This window comes from Aythya ferina (genome assembly GCF_964211825.1).
Source record: "Aythya ferina genome assembly, chromosome: 4".
In the NCBI taxonomy this organism is placed as follows: domain Eukaryota; kingdom Metazoa; phylum Chordata; class Aves; order Anseriformes; family Anatidae; genus Aythya; species Aythya ferina.
The window spans coordinates 7,045,284-7,063,928 of record NC_140300.1 but is presented as its reverse complement, the minus strand read 5'-3'; the positions used below and the strand labels follow the sequence as shown (position 1 = coordinate 7,063,928).

At 42.1% G+C, this 18,645-nt stretch overlaps 1 protein-coding gene across 8 annotated transcripts in view; it reads left to right on the top strand.

The window, feature by feature from the left end:
* CTBP1 (C-terminal binding protein 1) overlaps window positions 1-18,645 on the top strand; it is a 228,920-nt gene that overhangs the window by 143,069 nt on the left and 67,206 nt on the right. The gene's annotated exons all lie outside the window — the stretch shown is intronic.

Here is an 18,645-nt window from a genome sequence, read left to right as displayed (position 1 = left end):
TTGGGGGGCTGGCAGCTTCTCCGTGCTGGCTGGGAGCATGATAGTGCCTCCTGGTCATGTTCCTGTGTGACCTTATCTAGGTGTTCCTGCTCCAGCAGGGGGATCGGACCAGATGATCTTTCAAGGTCCCTTCCAGTCCCTACCATTGTGTGATTCTGTGATAGAGAAGAGACGTGGGAAGAAAGCATGATCCCGAGCTCTGAGGCTTGCTCCTTTTCTGGTCAACTTTATTTTTTTTCCAAGTAAACCAACCAGATTTAGTTATCTTTAGGATAGACTCCAAAGCTTGAAGGTTGTTTTTGAGAGAGGACTGGGGCGTTTTGTTCATTGTGATGGTGAGTATAGGGAAATCTCTGCGTGTCTTCTGAGGTACTGCCATGTCTGATTGTAACTCATGAATTTGTTTTGTAAATAAACACAGTTGTTTTCCTTTTTTTCCGCAATTGTGATCAAATTACAGAATAAGTAGAAAACATAAATCTGTGTTACGAGAAGCTGTCAGCAGAATTTTCAGATCTTGCCTTTCAGTCTCGTAATGCAGGAGAACAACCCAAATGGAGTCAGCTCAGTAACATCGTCAGGATCCAACACATCTCTTGCATCTACCTTCATCAGAAGTAGGATGTAGAAATGTTACTTTCAACAAGACAATTTATTTTTCCTCTCTATACTATCTCACAGAATTGCCAAAATTTGCAGTTAGGCCATATTAAACATTGAAGTCAAGAGGAGCACACACTGTGTGTTAAATTTAGTAGTATTTCAACACTATATGAAAAGGTTTTCACTAAAACCTTTATTTCTATCGAAAATTGACTTGATTTTTTTTTCTAGTAGCTGAAAAAGAATTATTTCAGATAGTGTAGTGCCAGTTTGAAATCCACTCATTGCTATAGCCAGGTGTGTGCTAAAAAACCCAAACCTGCCCCTAGCCTATGTATTGCCGATGCCATAGGAAATACCGGGGAGGATTTGAGGGTGAGTGCAGGCTGCCAGAGGTTACCCCCAGGAGCAAATTCTGTCTCAAAGCAGCCGCAAAAATTCTGTCTCAAAGCAGGCTGTGCAAGCTCCTACATCACCGTGCCACTTGCGATGTCTTCACACAGAAAGAAATCGGAATAAGTCAACGTTGTTAAAAACTGCAGGTATGCTGATTTCAGGTTCAAAAGCGCCTTGGCGTGTTGCCATTTGTTTTTTTTTTTTTTGTTTTTTTTTTTTTTCCCCCCTACTCAATTCAGTGATTTATGCCAGAAAATCACTCCCGTGATTTGGTCCGGGTGGTTTGAGGTAATGAGTATCAAAAACACTTACATGAAATGTACTTTTAAAAAATGATCTGAAATTAGTGATTAGGAATGAAAAGGCCATCAATTTAATAACTGTCATCAGTATAGTAGTATTTCCATGTATTATTTATGAACAAATATTTGATAATCTGGCCACATTTTTCATCTCTAGTGTCGTTTATTTGCTATTAAATAAAATATGAAAGCTATTAGAATTTTATTTAACCCAAGCAAACTCTGTAGTAAAACAAAAATCAGTTTGTCATCAGTTATACTTGGTGGAGTTTCAAATTATCTTCCTTTGATAGGAACATTTAGCAGATTGAGGCATATTTAAATTATGAGGTTTGCACTTAGATCACCTGAAGGCGGATTACTATTTATATATTAAAAAAAAGCAAAATACACAGAAAAACACAACCCTGTGCTCTCTTTTCAGTAGTGATGAATGCAAGAAAGAAAAAAGCTCCATCGTTGAATTTTAAGTGTGATGTATTTACTTAGCCGTGCTTGTGTATCTACTACTAAAATGCCATTTATACAACTTGGTCTATAACCACGTTTACAGACTATACCAAGGGATGATACTTGTGTGGCTGCCAGAAGAGGGTAATTGGGGTATTGGCTATTTTTTTTAATTGCTCAAGTTGCGTTTTCTTCACCTAAAAATAACTAAATGGATATTTCTTTCTGAACAGTCATACCATTGCTCGTATTGTTTAGCACAGATGAGAACTGAAGGAGAGTCTTAGGCAACGGTTGAATTAAATTGTAGAAGCCGTGCTTATCATATGAGCTGTAATTTCACTCCCAGTAGGGCTTTAGATGCTACTGAGCTGTCATCTAAGTCCTATAATAGATCGTAATGTTTCTTAAGTTAGGTTTTGTTTAAAAAGAAAAAAAAAAAAAACTTTTTCCTGAATGAAACATGGAAGCAAGCAATGAGGCTGCATTGCTCGGAAAACAATTCATGTAAATTGGAACTGCGAAGGAGTCATCCTGCAGCCTCCGGTGAGCTTGGAAATGGGAGGACGTAATGGGGAGGTAGCAATGAAACTTAGGGCAAAGATTTGGGAAGCTGGTAGGTGGGTGGGGTCCCATGGGAGGCTGCATTGGTGTCCCAAGGAGCTGGCAGCACCCTGAGGACAGCAACCTCCTGGAGGATGGCTGGGGAGGATGAGCAGATGTATCAGCAGGGGCTGAGCTGCGCCGGTGCAAAAGGGCAACGTATGGGTGGAAGAAGGGAGAGGCTGCAAAGTAGGAATTTGGAAATCCTGCCCTGGCACGCAGGGATGGTGTGAGGAAAATCCAAGCTCAAGTTGAGACTTGAAAGGGATGTCAAGGGCAAGAAGAGGTTCCTGCCAGTGCAAGAGCAGCGTTAAGGACCTGGAACTTGTCTCTGATGGGGCTCAGTGGGGTGTGCTCTACCCTGAGGCTGGCAGCAAGTGGAGGGTTGCAGGGCTCGATTGAATTAGAAGATCCTGTTCATCTGGCATCAGCAGATGAAGGCATCCAACGATACTAGGTTGGTTCTGTAGCTTTTGACTATAGCCAATAACTTCAGATTTCCAAGTTTTGATGTATTTCTGAATCATATGCACTTGGGTCTTTGCTGAGAAGGTGTTAGTGTTGACTCTACCTATGCTAAAGGAGAGTAAGGAGTTCAGGACAAAGCCAATGAAGATTTTACACCCCCAATAAACTTACTAATGCCATCCTCTTGGAAGCCCTTTTAATGCTCAGGGAAGATCCTGCTTAGCTAACGCTTGCGAAAAGTTGGGACGAAGGCAGGAGGTAAATCAGTGGGCAGGTCAACAGCTTGAGCTCAGAGGGTTTCCTCGAAAGGGTTCCTCAGCTGCAAAAATTGCCCCTTCAACTTTGTATGCTGCCCCGTGGGGTGTTCATGCAGATGCCCTTCTGCTCCTTTGGCTTCTCGTCCCACAAATACCTGTTTAGCTGGTGTTTGGTTTTCTTATCATCTTGCCTATGGCTAACTGCAGTGGGTTGGGTGGTTTAAAGGAGACAGGGTAGTAAAAGATGGCTTTTACTATCCGTGTTTTTCTAAAAATCAGGAAAAACTCTGGGTATGGTTAAACGTAAAACAAGCAACGTCCAAGGTAGTGTACAGTCCAGATTTAAACATTTACTTTGTGATGGCATATGTTATTTCTTCAGCTATAGCAAGCATGCTAATTAAATATGGATTTATTTTACTGAAAATCTTTCACGTTTCTAATACAGCTGTGAGCTGAAGTTTATTTTGGCACACTGAACTGTGCTGTCCTCTACAGTTTATTAAATGCTTAATTGAATCCCTCTGGTCTTTCATTGTAACCACCTGAAAACTACTGTCTGAATAACAGTGATCTTTGTTTCATGTTCATAATTTAGAGCTCTGGGAAGCAGAAATTAGCTTGCATTAATTGTTATTTTGCGCAGTAATGAGTTACAAGTTTAACTTGAAACTTCAGTCTTAGCACATTGGGGTCTCTTTCACTTTAATGGCAAACTGTCATTGATTTCAATAACATCAAGGCTTGGTCTGTAAAGAAAAGAAATATTCCAATTTATTTGGAAAATTAAGTACAGAAAAATGCTGTTTTCAGGCTTATTCGATTGTGTAAACTGTGGAACAATGCATATTTCACACTCACTTCATGTGCCGTAATTCCTACAGTTCTCAAGTTATGCGTGCATTGTCTTCATGGGTTCCAGAAAAAGATTTTGTTCTCCAAGAAGCTGTTTTGCAATTAGCGACAGTGCTGGGGGTGTAATGGGGAGCCGGGACTGGAGTGCCAGGATCCGTGCACACGAGGCCGGGCGATGGGACATCAGCAACTTGAGCAGAAACTCATGAACCTCTCCGCTGAACGAAGCCAAAGTTTAGGATGAGAATCCAGGCAGATGGAGGAGCCACCACGAGGTATTAAGGAGCGCAGTTGTGATAGGAGTGGGGTTGCACAGGCTGCTAACAGCGAGGAGCTGAGGTAGCCAGTTGTTTGCATCTTGTGAAAGCAATCCTGTCTTACACACCCTAATTCTTTTATGCAACACAGATATACCTATCACTAAGAAAATAAATGTATAAACCAGACTGGCACTGGCAGTCCTTTCTGATTCCAACAACAACAACTTCTTTGGTTGTGGAAATGTTTCGTTGACAGATGAATATGATTTTTATTGGTCTTAATTTCTACTTTTCGTACTCGTGTCTCTGAATGACTAATTCATGACTGTTTTGGTGATCTTTCAAGGGTTTACCCAACAGGATTCTGTCATCATTTTTATGGTTTTGTTTCCCAAATGGCTTTTTATCATACGGCTTTTTTTTGTGTTAGAATGACAGTAAGTTTTTTCCTAACCTGGACCTGCCAGGATTTTCTTGTCTGGACCTTACAAAGGACCACTCCTCTCTCCTTAACTTCACTTTTCACGTAACATTAAAATGTTCAGCACTAGTAGGCAATACCAAGAAGTAAATCAAAGTGTGCACATGACTCTGTTTGAGGCTGCTCTAGGTGATATTTCCCAAACACAGTAGTTTTAATAACACAAATATAATTTTACAGGCCTGCAAATGTCTATTGTAGTTTGTTGCTGGCAGTAGGAACTTCAATTAATTGGATGTTGGGAGACCTTGGTGCATGCGACAGAGCAGAAGTGTGAGCTGCAGGCTATATAGCTGACTTCTTACAGGTCGTGCTTTAAGGTTTTTCTTTAAGGGTAACACAATCTAAGTTTTGCATACCCTTTTGAAACTGGGACAGTGACGTATTGCTGACGCGACTAATGTCTATACCAGGGCTGAATGTATACCTGTCCTTGGTCTCATTTGATGTACCTATCGAGGGTGACACCTCAGTTGTAATGGGAGGTCTAAATATTTTATGGATTAGCTCTCACAGCAAACTTGAGTGTTTAATAAGTGAATACTATACATATTTTAAAGATGAAGAACCTGGATACATAGAAGGGAAGTGAATTAGGATGACAAGGGTGATGGGAGGCTGGTGACAAAGTCGGGAATTGATTGTACTTTTCCTGAATCCTTGCTTGTGCCTTAATCCACCTAATTTCTCCCAGTTACGAGACTCCTCGGTACCCTTACAAAAGCACTTGCCAACAGATTTCCTCTAGGCTCCATCTTACGCAATGATTTTGCAAACCGAACAGAAAGGACTGTGCTGTGTCATCAATTGAGATGTCAGCGACTTAAATACCAAAAATTGATGGGCAGCATCCAGTTCTACTTGTCAGATACAAGAATAGTCTTGCTGTGCATGATAGAGGAGGTGCTTAAGGAAGTGCTAACTGAGCTAAACCCAAGCAGGACGGCAAGTAGCATTGGTATGTAAGCAGTATGCATTGCCATCTCATCATCTGTCACTGGAAACACCTCTGCCAGCGATGTGCCCTGGGTAGTATGAACTTGAGGTCATTGCAGACCCGTGCTTAAAGGCTGACCTGGCACAGTTCGTTCATTGCTAGGCTCCAAACATCCCTGTTGCTGTGCACTGGGCAGCATAAGAGCCCAAGTCTTTGAGTTATTTAATACCAATAAAGCCAACTTGTTATTAATTTCTTGATAAAAGTCGTTGAGTTCAGCGGTGTGGGTTCTGCATGGGACTTCTTGCAGAATTCCAGTTGAAATCTGGTGATCCACGGTCTCTGGTGCTCTCAGAGGGGCCACTGTGGGCTCTCTTCTCAAGTTTATTTCTTTCACGATGCTCTATAGTATAGACATCCCTCTTCATCAGAACTTCTCGGTAATAATTGCTTCTTGTTAATAGACGTCAGGAGCGGGGTAAGATTTATATCGATAGGTGATGCCAATGAAAGATTGAGATTATCCGTTCTCTTCATGCCTGGTGGGAGCAGAGCAATAGCCAACAGTTAGTGGTGAGTTTTTGGAGCTGCAGCTCTGCAGGGCACAGAGCTGGAAGGGAATTTCTAGGTTACCTTGAACTCCTTTGTATCGCGTCTATCACCTGATATAGCTCAGCCCCCAAGATTTTATTGGGCTGATGTTGATCTTTCTTGAACGCCTTTGAAGTACTCAGGAGCAGGTGAAGACAGCAACATAACCCTTGGTAGTGTAGTCAATAACCCCCACCAAAACAAACAAAAAACCCACAGCAACCTAGAAAACACAGTCTTTTGGTGCCCGGTATTTCTTTCTACAAAGGTAGTCGTGTATCTTTCTTTTTTTTTTTTTTTTATTTTCTTGGTAATCTGAATACAGTGTGTTCTTTAAGACATTCTTCTCCAGCATTGATTTCTATTTTTGCACCCTTTCCAACATACAAACCACGGATGCCAGAGCTGGCAGCAGTGTTTAACTGTTTTTCTTAGTAATCCCATCCACAATGGCAAAATTGCCCCCCCTCCCCACTTGCATTTAAGTATTTCAAGGGAAACGTGATCTCCTCCTCTCTTGGTGTGCAACTTGGAGTTGAGCAGCACACCCAGAATCACCGCTTTTTGGGCTTCAGTCCCCTACTCTGTCAGTGTGACAGAAGTCTTTTCTGATGGCAAAGCTTTAAATTTTGGTTTTATCAAAGCACATTTTGTTGGTGCAGTCCTCCTTTATCCATGTTCCAAAATGCCTGTGTGATTGGACTGTTGCTATTATTTTTTACAGACAACTATTACTGTTTTTGTGATGTTCACAGTCATTTTGGCCAAGATTTTCCATGTCTGCATTGTTCGTGAAGATGATGACAGATACCCATTAGAAACATCTCTATTCAGAGAGTTCTTAATTGACAAATATGTCCTAGGGTCTGTCAGCTAACTGACTCCTAATCCTTTTAATATGTGTTTGTTTTTATCAGTGTTGTATAGCACTCAGTTTTTGGCCAGAACACCGTGTAGTGCTAACTCGGACATCCTGCAAAGCTCTAATACCTCATGCCTTCATGGTTACCTTAGGTGTTGGGTGTTTAGGAATAAAAATCAAGATGATTACTAATGAGAAGGATTTGCTATTTGGTATAAATAATCAGTGATGTGCATGCTTGCAGTGTCCGGATTTCACCAGTCACTCATTCTGCGCTTACATTTGCCAGATCTAGTTTGGAAATAGATGTTTGTACAATGGCCCATCAGTTTCTACAGTCGTACTTTATTGAGAGCATAATCTGCTACTACAAAAGAGATACAAACCAGCCTTTAATAAATACTCATGGAGTAGCATTCTAGTAGAGGAAGTGAACATGGGATCTCTATTAGCGTTTGGCTCGAACATGAACGTGCATGCGGAGCTGCACAAAATTAGAATTATTCTTTCTAATGCATCTGTGTGGGTGTTCCTGGTTCCTGGAGAAAAGACATATTGCGTTCTGCAGCGTAACTCCGTGTGTACCAAGGGGAATATGTAGTACAACTTGTTTGGATCAGAAAAAGGTAAAATTATACTGTGATGTTCTTACATACTCGGTAGTGTGAGCTGCTCAAAATTCTGTTTTTGTAATTATCCTGATTATTTACGTTCTTTGAATGTCCTTGTGAGAGTGATGTGTCGTTCTTTCTGGCTAAAATTATTTAGCTGTTTCTTTCCTCAGTTAAAGTAGGGGGAGAAAATCAATATAAAAGATAATATTTTAGCATTAGTTGATCCTACAGTCTTATTCAATTCCAGCATAGCAGGCTAAGTAGCAAATGCTCTTAGCAATTGTTTCTGTTAGTGGAATTTTGAAAGCACTAAGAGAAATCTTGATCCGTGGAGACAGTACAATAATTCACATTGACATATTTTCCCCATTTGCCACAGGCCAAGTGGAACTCTTAATGCTCCTGTACAAAACCTTTTTCTCCTTTACTCTCTCTTTTTTTTTTTTTTTTTTTCTTTTCTCTAAGAGCAGAACGGTAACAGTGGTGATCATAACAATGGGTTATATGTAAAAATTCAGACTGCCCTGAAGCCACCAAAGGGGAAAAAATCCAGAAAATTTACTGTCACTGTATCTTTGCCTTTTTTAATGGAAACTGTCGTGCAATGAATATACATATATATATATATATATATATATTTGCATACTTGGTAGTGTTTTGGGAGGTTTGATGGCTTTTTTAAGCAGGGAGGCACCTCTGGGGTCAGCGAGCAGGTAGCAGTGTAAAACAAGCTTGTTTGAGCTCTGCGTATGCACATGAATTGATTCAAACAAAAAAAATCTCTTCTGAGTCCATTCTGTGCCCCTCGACATACACTCAGCGCCCAACAGAGGCAGCCATGCCAGTGATGTATACACAAGGAATATTTGTTATCCATTGTAGTATTTTGCCTCCAGCTTTGAGAGACCCAATTTTATCTCCCCTTCAGCAGTAGCAATGATGTCAGCGTGCCACTTTTTTCCTTGGATGGTTAAAGAGCTGAGAAACTGAACTGTTCAGTGATAAAGATTTATGTAAAATATATATAAATTTAAGCCATTTCACCCATTTAGTACAGTGAAACTGTCTCTGAAATGAGATTTAAAGATGAGTTCTTGAAAACTTTGGTTGGATGTTCAGGAAATAATAGACAGTTGACTTCTAATAGTGCCAGAAAGAAAAATTGCACTGCGAGGAGCAGTAATGATAGATGGCCAGATGTATTTCTACTCAATGTGCGTTGTGTTGGATGTATATGCTACAAAAATGTGAGTGTTTTATTAGATTAAAAATTAACGAGAACAGTTTTCTAGGTAAATTAGCAAACAATTTCATTGGTGTCTCTCTGTCTTTCCCCTCTCTCCTCCCCACCCCCCTTTTTTTTTATTTAAGACCGCCAAGAGACTAGGCTTAGGTCACAAATGAGATGAGTTTGATGACCTCAGCCCATGGCCTCGCAGACATCTGTCTACATCTCAAAACATCCATAGATTTTAGGACAATTGGAAATCTCTTGTTAGGAGCGATCCAGGAATAGACTGAGAACACAACTCTGGTTGCGATTGTAAGACCTCAGCAAACAAAAACTCCTCCTTTTCTGCTCAGCACTTGATACTGTGTTGAATTTACAGTTGTGGTGCTTGAAAGGGAAAGCATTCAAAGCACTCTAATTGAACCAAGGTAGTGTGGGTTGTTTCATTTATTTTTTTTTTTCATTAGACTATTTGTTATCTACATGAATTATGCTCATTCCTCTCTTGTGATAGTTCTCTGATGTGGGTGCCTCTGTAATGTTAATCACGTAGGTGCAGCCTCTGGGAAAGACACCAACTTTAACCTTTCTGGGTCATGGGTCTCAGAAGCCACGTTACTTAGAGATCAGCACAGTACAGCCATACACAAAGTATTCCCATTTATTTCCAGGTCCTTCAGGAAAAATTGATTAATTATTTATATGTTATCTATAGACGTTTATTTATTATTGCAGCTCAGTTCTCTCTGGCCTCCAGTAGTTAACTTAAAGTACATTTTTCCAAGGTGACTTCTGCATCTGTGCTATGTCTTGCACTGCTCATAAGGCATATCAAATCATTTCAATTAAGAACCCAATCTGTTTGCAAAGACGTGGTAGTATTTCCCTTTTTGTCTACGTCTGCTGAACTTTCCTCTTCCCACAGTGATGTACAGGCCTGTACTGTGATCACTCCTTCAGATGCATAAAATAATGCAAATTAATAAAAGCTGATTCTAAGATCAGCACCTCTTCTTCTGGTCATAGGGATAGATAGGACCCAAGTAAAACATGGGAAATTGGAGCAAGGGAAAAGCAGCTTGTGTGTTTATATGCCATAAGATGTTTCCTAGAATTAGGTGATGAAGCAAAATCTTGTGGTTTTTTGATTGCATTGGTGTTGCCGATTTTTAATTGTTAAATGTGTTTCTTGTGACCTGGAGGTTCACGTGGCATGTCAGTGTAGTGAGAAGTAATAATTCGTTACACAAAAGGAATATTAGATACCTTGCTTCATGAAAAAGAAGACAGAATACGTTAAGAGGCTGAATAATTGTCTCGACAAAAGAAATAAAAAAACTGAAAAGAGTGAGATAAGCAACGTGGCATTAACTGAAGCTGACATAATGTTCCCAGTGCCGTTCTGCGTAGCCCTCTGTTGTCGGAGGCTTACCTTGTAAAACTACCATAGAAAGTTCTTGTCTTTATTTTAATGCCTTCTGTTTGCAGAGCAGGATAAACTCTTTGAGGGCTTTTTAGGGTCATCATGAGCCGTGAGCGCTGCCAGTGTGTCCACACGGCAGCCTTCCTGCACCTGCCTGGCCCGACAGTAACCAGCTTCATAATCCATAGCAGTCGCCGTGAGGTGGTGGAGCTCCCAAAAACACCCTTGTAGGACCACAGCTGTGATGGGCTGTGGTACAAATCGGACACAAGAGCTGTCAGGTACCCTTTGGCCGCGTGGAAGAGCCGAACCACTCCCAAGACAAGGGGTTGGCAAACGCTTTCATGAGCTGTGTCCCTCTACAGCATTTTCTTCTTGTAACGGGGGAAGGCTTTTGGCAAGTTTACCCATAGATCTTAACGTAATACCATCATGTGTGGTGCTGAAGCGCTGCCTTAGCCTGTAAGTCACAGTATTTGGCAATAAATGCAAACTCAAATAGCGCTAAATCTGTTGATACTGATTATCACCTACCTGAATCAACTCGTACGCTGAAGTTGTGTATTATACAAATACAAGTGGCATGATCAAGTCATGTTTTTGTTAGGAAAACAGGCATTTTCTCTCTTTGCATTATTCAGCAATACAAAGGGAGCTTTTTCAAAGTACATGGTTACCTTATTACTGTGTAAATTGCCACCTCAACTGATGTCTTTTAGGATTCGAGTCGTATCTCAAGCCTCGCATAGTGATAAGGATTTCTTGCAGCTTACTTGTCAGATGTTGAGATTTAAATCTTCAGCACGGGAAAGTGAAAAAAATATTGCACAAGAATCAGTATTTTGGTTTAGTTAAAGAAAAAAATGTGTATGTTCAAATAAAAATCTTTGTTAGGTAACTATACACGTTAGGAGGGGTATAAAAATATTAGTTTTCTGCTAGATGTATGGAGACACAGCACATATAAAATGTGTTTCCGTGGCCAATGGGGTATGCATTTTACTTACGAAATCTTGCTAGTTTCTTTTTACTGTTCCAAAACCATCAGCCGTTCCCTGTTACGGATTGCCTTGCCCCTATATTGTTCCATATGTTGTAACTATGGAATTGATTTTCACTGCCTGTCTCTTACTTGCTGCTGTTTTCTCCATTCGAATTTTTCTGGTTTCTTGGAGTACAAAGGGCTGTTTGTGGAGATTGCTACTGTCTTTTACCTATTTAATAGGATGTTTTTCTAATTTTAGTACAAATTGCTGGATATACTACTTTTAAAATGAAATTGAAGCGAGTCAAATGTGATCCAGTTAGAGCTTACACTTTTCATCATAGCCCATTCAATTCTTTAATAGTTATCCGTGGGTAGATTTTGTTACATTCAGAGAAATTTTTTCATTTTTTTTTGGCAAGCCAAGGGTTTTCTGCTGCTGGTTACAGCTGCTGCTCGATGTGCAAATACTGAAGGTGTCTGTGCACAAATGCTGATGATTTACATTGTGGTATTATCAGATTTTAATTGCTTATGGACATGATCAGCCAGAGGAAGGGAAGGCGCTGCTGGGAGCTGCGGCGTGTTTCAGGCTCTGGAGCAATGCTTCACTAGAGGTCACTTTTTGCTCACTAATGAACCATCTCTTATCTGAGTGGTGGGTGACAGCGGAGTGCTGGCAGTGCAGTATTTCATACGGGCACAAAGCTGGCAGTGTTCAGTCGGGAAGAGGATGAAATTCAAGACTGATAACTTGTAGTCATCCCAAGTGAATTTGACAAAGCAAAAGGGTTCACTTCAATGTCACAGACGTCTGCAATCCTCGCGCGTGGTTGTGTTCATGGCCCGTGGTAGCAAAGCCACTTTATTTAACACAGTTTTGGCTTTTGCATCCTTTAGCATCCTTCCTAGTTTATCGGATGTGTTATCCTCTTCGTTACTTTGGGAGACAAGTCTTCAGATGAAAACTTAGTGAGATGTTATTTTGATTTCATGCGCTTTTTAATAGTTTTTGGTGGATTCCTCAGTTTTCTGTTACGTTTCAAACACGGAAGTATGATATTCTCTATGCCACTTAATGAATGGGTTTGTAAGTGTGACTGTAATTGTTTAGCAACTTTAAAATTACCTCTGCTCAAACTACAGCTTTTTTTTTTTTTTCTGGCTCCTAGTTTTATAACTTCTACAAAAATAAGGTCTTAAGTGTGTTGTGAGGGAACTAAGGAGACAGCAGAGCCTACCGGAGTGCAAATCCCATTACAGCACAGGGACCATTACCTTACTGCCAGTGCAAGCAGGTAGGAGTGCACAGCATTTTTAAAGGTGCCAAGTGCTGCTGCTTTAGCCTCGTGCCAGGCCCAAAATAGTAAATCCCACTTCTGAGCAGAAAATTGCCTCGGGTTTGGAGTAACATTAGTTAACTGCTCATGGCTTCAGAACTAGAGCAGAGAGAGATGAAACTCCTGAGCATCTCTCTGCTGTCTTCTGGAAGTGGCAGCGGCATTGACGTGTCCTTGTCCTTCTGAATTTGAATTTCTGCATCCACTGAGTTTCGTGGCTATAGCAAAGACTGAAACAAAAATGAAGACGTACCCTGACAAGAAGTTCATTCAGGACGTCTGCTGGTGCTGCTCGGCCACTGGAGAGTTATTTATTCTCCATATTACCTTTGAAATGACTATGACCGAGCAGGTTATTGAATGTATGACAAACTTGCAGGTTTTTGATCCCTGCAGTTGGCTTTGATATGTATGTCTGTCTGCCACTTCACTTGCTGCGTCTTGGCGTACGGAGCACAGCATCACAAAGAGGATCTATTTTTCATTAGGAAGAGGAACTCAGATTTCAGAACTGCCCTGTGTGAGTCTGAGCCTGCTGCCCTTCATCGTACAGAAAATAACACCTTGCTTCATGACCAGGCCCACAGATTTAAAACTTAAGAAGCAAATTACTGCTCAGCTGTAGCTTGCTACAACCCAGTTATGTACAAGTAGATGCAGAATGTTGTTATTCTCGTTCATTATGTTGAAAGGACGTTGTATTAAAATTTTTAATGGCACTTTTCATGTAATATATTCTTCCTAAGCGCCTGTTGGAACACCTTTGGAGACAGCTGGATTAGTGCTCTCACTCACTGATTGAGGGGCTCTCGGTAGCCTGCAGGATTTTGCTAGTAGCCATGGTTAGCTTTTTAAGGACTTCCCTGGGACGAGGAGCCTCAGCACAGCGTCTCTGCAACTTACACAATTTGAACGGGCTCCAAGATTTCAGACAGGTGAGAAGGAGAAAGCCTCCCCCTGGGTTACAAACACTGTTTGTTCTTTCATGTTAATTGGCTCTTCGTTCCTGGGAACACAGATTGTGCTGCTTCTCCTTTACCTCGTACAATGTCAAATCCCCAAAGCAGCCCTGGCAGCGCAGAAGGGAGCGAGCCATATGGGGCAGGTTGCAGTTGTTCCTTCAGGTCTGGACTGCTTCCACTGTGAACAGATGGACAATGGCTGACATCCACTAATGGTTCTCGATAGGTTTCTTCTGCTGTTCATCTCTATCTTCTTTTTCTCTTCAGCCAGAACGCAGACCTTCCTGGAAACGCTCTGTTAACTCCTCTTGACTAGATGGAAAATGATACTTCTTATTTCATGATAACCAGAAAATGCAGAGGATTTAATTCCACCCTGGTTCTTGTGGTTTCAGCACTTATATGAAGAGGGTGAGATCAAGAAGAAAATCCCTTAGTCACTTAATACAGATAACATCAGAGGAGAGAGGTTTTTTTGTGTTCACTGGTTTGAAGGGAATTTATTCTTCCTTTCATTCAGCACACTGCAAGCTTTTTCACTTTTGTGTGGCTGTTATTTCCAGTATAGAGCTAGTGTAGCCATTCCATTTTGAGAAAGGAGCGGTACGCGTTTGGCATTTCAGAAATGACTTTGAATGTTTGACACAGCTGAACTTCTTGTTCATTAAGTGGAACTTTAATCTACTGCTTTGATCCTTTGGTAAACCTTCTTTTCTACAGTGGATGAAGGTCCTCTATTTTATTTCATGCTTGTGATGACCACCATTTCTTAAAGATTAAATGTCTCCCTTTTGTCAATTACTCTTTTTTCCATTTTCCCCTCAGAACCTGCTGAAAATGGTTCTCCAAAATGGCCTTTCTCTTTCACATCTACCAGAAAGCATTAACTTTGTAAAGTGGGGGAGTTACACAGAGGAAGTTATACATTAAAAAAAAAAAAAAAAAAGCTCTAATTATAATATGCAGTTGCAAAATGAAAGTAGACTGATCTGTATGTGTGTGTTTTTATTAACAAATGCTTTTCAGGATCTCAGTGAAAGAAGGAAACATTTAAATCCAAAGTCTTCTTTCCAGATTTGAAATAAATTGCATTGACTTATTTTGATTACACATTTTCAAGATCTATTTTTAGGATAAAGTTGAAATGTTGAGCCTGCTTTATTCAGCCATTCTTTTCTTCTGACATAAATCCCCTTCAGGATCTCCTAATAGCATCTGCGAGATTTACTATTGACAAAAGCTAAGATATTCCTTTGAAACAGAATCTTAGATTTTGATTAAAAAGTGCACAAAGGTTTTAAATGATGGCTTTACAAACTGTTAAAACAGGCGTTCCTATGAATGCTGCATGTTTGATAATGAGGGAAAAACACGCATGAACGAGCCAGCACACACACCTATGGCAAAATAAGGAAAATTTGTAAGTACACAATCGCAGTATCTAGATGTAGGAATACTGTCAAATCGCATTATTCACTTTAAAAAGAATTCGGCAAGTATCTTGGCTCATGCTTAGATGATACAACAGTAAAACTTCCTCTTTCAGTATCTTCAAAGTCACATCTGCTAGAGATATCCTACCCTAATGTATCTAATTTGTGAAAGCCCAAGGTCATGCCCTCCTGATTAGAGATTCTGAGGGGAATAAAACTTGTACTTAAATTATACATATGGCTGTTAACAGATACACTTAAAGCAATGTATTTACTCTTCAGCACGTGTGCCTCCAGCTGACTCTTCAGAAGGCAGGAAACAGTTCGGGGGCTTTGAAAAATGTCGTAATTCTTGGTGCAAAACAGAGAAGACTCAGCAGCGTAATGTTACTGTGTTTTTTGTGTGTGTGGTTTTTTTTTTTTTTTTTTAGGTTATAGTGACATCAGTGCCAAAATGTCATAAAAGGTTTGAAATTGTTACATTCTGGGGAATATTTCCTTATATTGTAGCTGCACAAATCATAGCCTAAGAGATGTGAAGAGGACCGAATGTTTTGTGACCCAGAGGCGATCTTGAAGACATAGGAAATAAAATGGATAGGGGTAGCTAAAGGCCTGGCTGCAGTCAGCTGGTCTGCTCCTGGATTTTCTCACACTCGGTCTAAAACTAGGCCACTGAAAGCCACTTAGGGGAGAAGGAAAAGAAAGCCCCGAACTCTGGGTGAAAGCAAGCTTGATTTTCTTGCACAGAAACAGCATCGCATTGCGTTCTGCAGTTAAACTTCATTCCCTCCTCAGTTATTTTGTTTTCTTTTCCACCCTGAGAGTCTTCCCAGCTCCCTCCCTAGAGCAGGTGCCTTGTGGCAGCTGTCAGAGAGCAGGGTGGAGAGACCTTGCGACTTGGGAGACAGGGTCAGATAACCTCTCTCCTTTAGCAGGTGCAAATCAGCTTGCTGCTATTGAAAGAAACGCGGTTGGCCGGTTACAATCAGCCGAGGGTCCGGCCCTTGGTGTTTTCCCAGGAACCATGAATTTGTGATGCGTGCGCGCCCAGGGAGGGGAGCAGGCACGTCATTACCTACAGCCTGCGTATTTGTTAAGCCTGCATACAATCAGAAAAGAAAAAGAGCAAGCATATGAGTCCCTTCATGAAGTAGCGTAGAGAATACCAAACTGCAGTATTAATAACCTCCTGTTATTGAATACTCCATCTGTTCATCATGCCAACTTATCCTCACTTGGAGCACTCCCCTTGTCATAATATTTTGTACCACACTCCCCTCCCTCCTCGGAGCAGCAGCTCCACTTCAGAACTAAACATTCGCCCAGTCGCCTAACCCCACCGAGGAAATGGTCTCATTGCCTGGGTCTGTTTACGTTTCTATATTAAAAAAAAAGCTCAGATTTCCTTTCAGAATTTTCATTTTCGCTATTAATTTATTTTTTTTCCCCCGAGATGCTTCCATGTCCATATTGCTGTTCGCAGACACCGTGCTCGCCGTCTGAGCGCGCTCTATCCCTAACGCCTGCTCCTGCTGATACTTTGCCACATGGCAATGAAGAAAAAAAAATAATATATATATAAATATATCCCCATTTTCTCCCCAGAGCTTTGATACGTAGACATTTCCGTATTTGCTAACACCTATAATAAATAAATAAAGCGGTTAGCCACTTTAAAGTGATTAGAGCCCAATTTATTCATGTCAACCCCACATGAGGCACTCGGCTAGCTGCTGTCCTAGGGATGTGTAGGAACCGGGGGCTGTTTGAGGGGATTTTTGTCGGTGCCCGTGCTGAGGTGTGAGGAGATGGAGGCCGGTCAGGGGCTGCACCACCACGTCCTGGGAGGGGAGCCGCCTCCCCATCCCGCTGGGTAACGCGGAGGACGAAAGGGAAAGCCCAGCTTGGGTCGCCGAGGGCCATCTGTAAGCTAAAAGCAGGGTTTCCTAAAAAAAAAAGGGGTTTAGTTTACAGAGGGGGGGTCCCCAAAACCAGCCCCCCCCCTCCCACCCCGGGCCCAGCCCGCCTGAGGCGGGCGGCGCCGCGCACTCTTTGGTTGGCGGCCGCCGCCGCCGCCGTTTTGGCGGCTCGGGGGTCCCTGTGGCGAGCGGGGCGGGGCGGGACGGGGCGGGGCCCGCCGCCATCAGCGGTGGTAACCGAGAGCAAGAAGTTCCCGAAGTGAACCACCGGCGATTAATGTTAATAATTATTAATAATAATTCAATCGAACGATCCATCGATAATATTAACAGTAATTTCATCAAACGACCGATCAAGGAAAATTAGTAATAATTATTAATGTTTTCCCGAACGATCCATAAATAACCGTTATTAATAGTAATTACTAATAGTTTCCTAAAATGAGCCGTCAATAATAATTAATAGCTAATAATACGTTCCTGAAGTGAATAGGGTGACTCATGAGGTTACATTGCAGGGGAGCCCTGTTTGTTGTGAGGCGCCTTAGGGGGTGAGATGAGTGTATGGGGAGCCCCGGGTCTGCCCTTAAAGACCAAAATGAGGCAAAAAAACTCTGTTTTAAGTTCTCTTGGCTCTGTCAGAGAGCTGAGGTGTTGCCATGCTGCGGCACACGGGTTGTGCGGCCGGTGATATGAGCCACAAGCCTGCAGTGAGTGTGGTGTGTTTGTATATGGGTGGGCCAGGCGTCCCTACTAACTTCATGCCTTGACCCCAGTCTCTATCCCCATCCTGCTTCAGATGACAGGAGCAAGGTGCTGGGTTTCTGACTTCACAGGGCCGGGGAAGGACACATCTATTGCTGGGGATAACCAGCAGACCCTGTGCTAGGGGACCCTGGCACCTTTCTCCAGCGCCTCAGTGCTTATAGGCAGCACCCGCCATCACCTTAAGTGCGCACCATGTCAAGTGTTTTGTTTTGTGTCCATTTACAATTTTCTCCCAGTACTGTGTGAAAAAAAAAAAAAAAAGGAACTGTTATCACTTAGGCTTGTGCTATGGCCCTGTGTGGGGTGAGCGAGCAGGCCTGGGGTGAGGCAGTGCGGGGCTGGCAGGACAAGCAGGTTGTGTGTGGTCTGTAATCACTTGTGAAGGGGGAAAAACCACAGAAGAAAAAATAAAATGAGAGAAGGACTGATGTTTTGGAAATCTGGGGGGTCGCAGTGAGCATTAACACAGTTAATATCGAATGCAGTGTTAACGTTGGATGCAGTGTTAGCATTGAAGGCAGTGTTAAGGTTGAATGCTGTGGTGATGTCAGACAGCGTTAACGCTGGACACAGTGGTAATAATATTAAATAATAATGGTAAATAATGTATTAACATTGCACTCAGTGTTGATACTGGAGGCAGTACTAACGCCGAACACCAGCACCAATCTCCCACCACCACCACAAAAGTTCCCAAACCCCACCAGCACCGAGAGCTTTCCCTCCACCGCCCTCTCTGCCCGCCCCACTCACTCCCCATCCCCTCCACCCTCTGTGCACCACCAAATCGAGGCGGCGGCGGCGGCGGTGTGGAGCCACCCAGCCTCCAGCCTCCGCCGGCTCGCAGGCGGCGAAGCCGTGCGCGTGCGCGCGGCGGGCGCGGGGGGGGGGGGCGGGCGGTG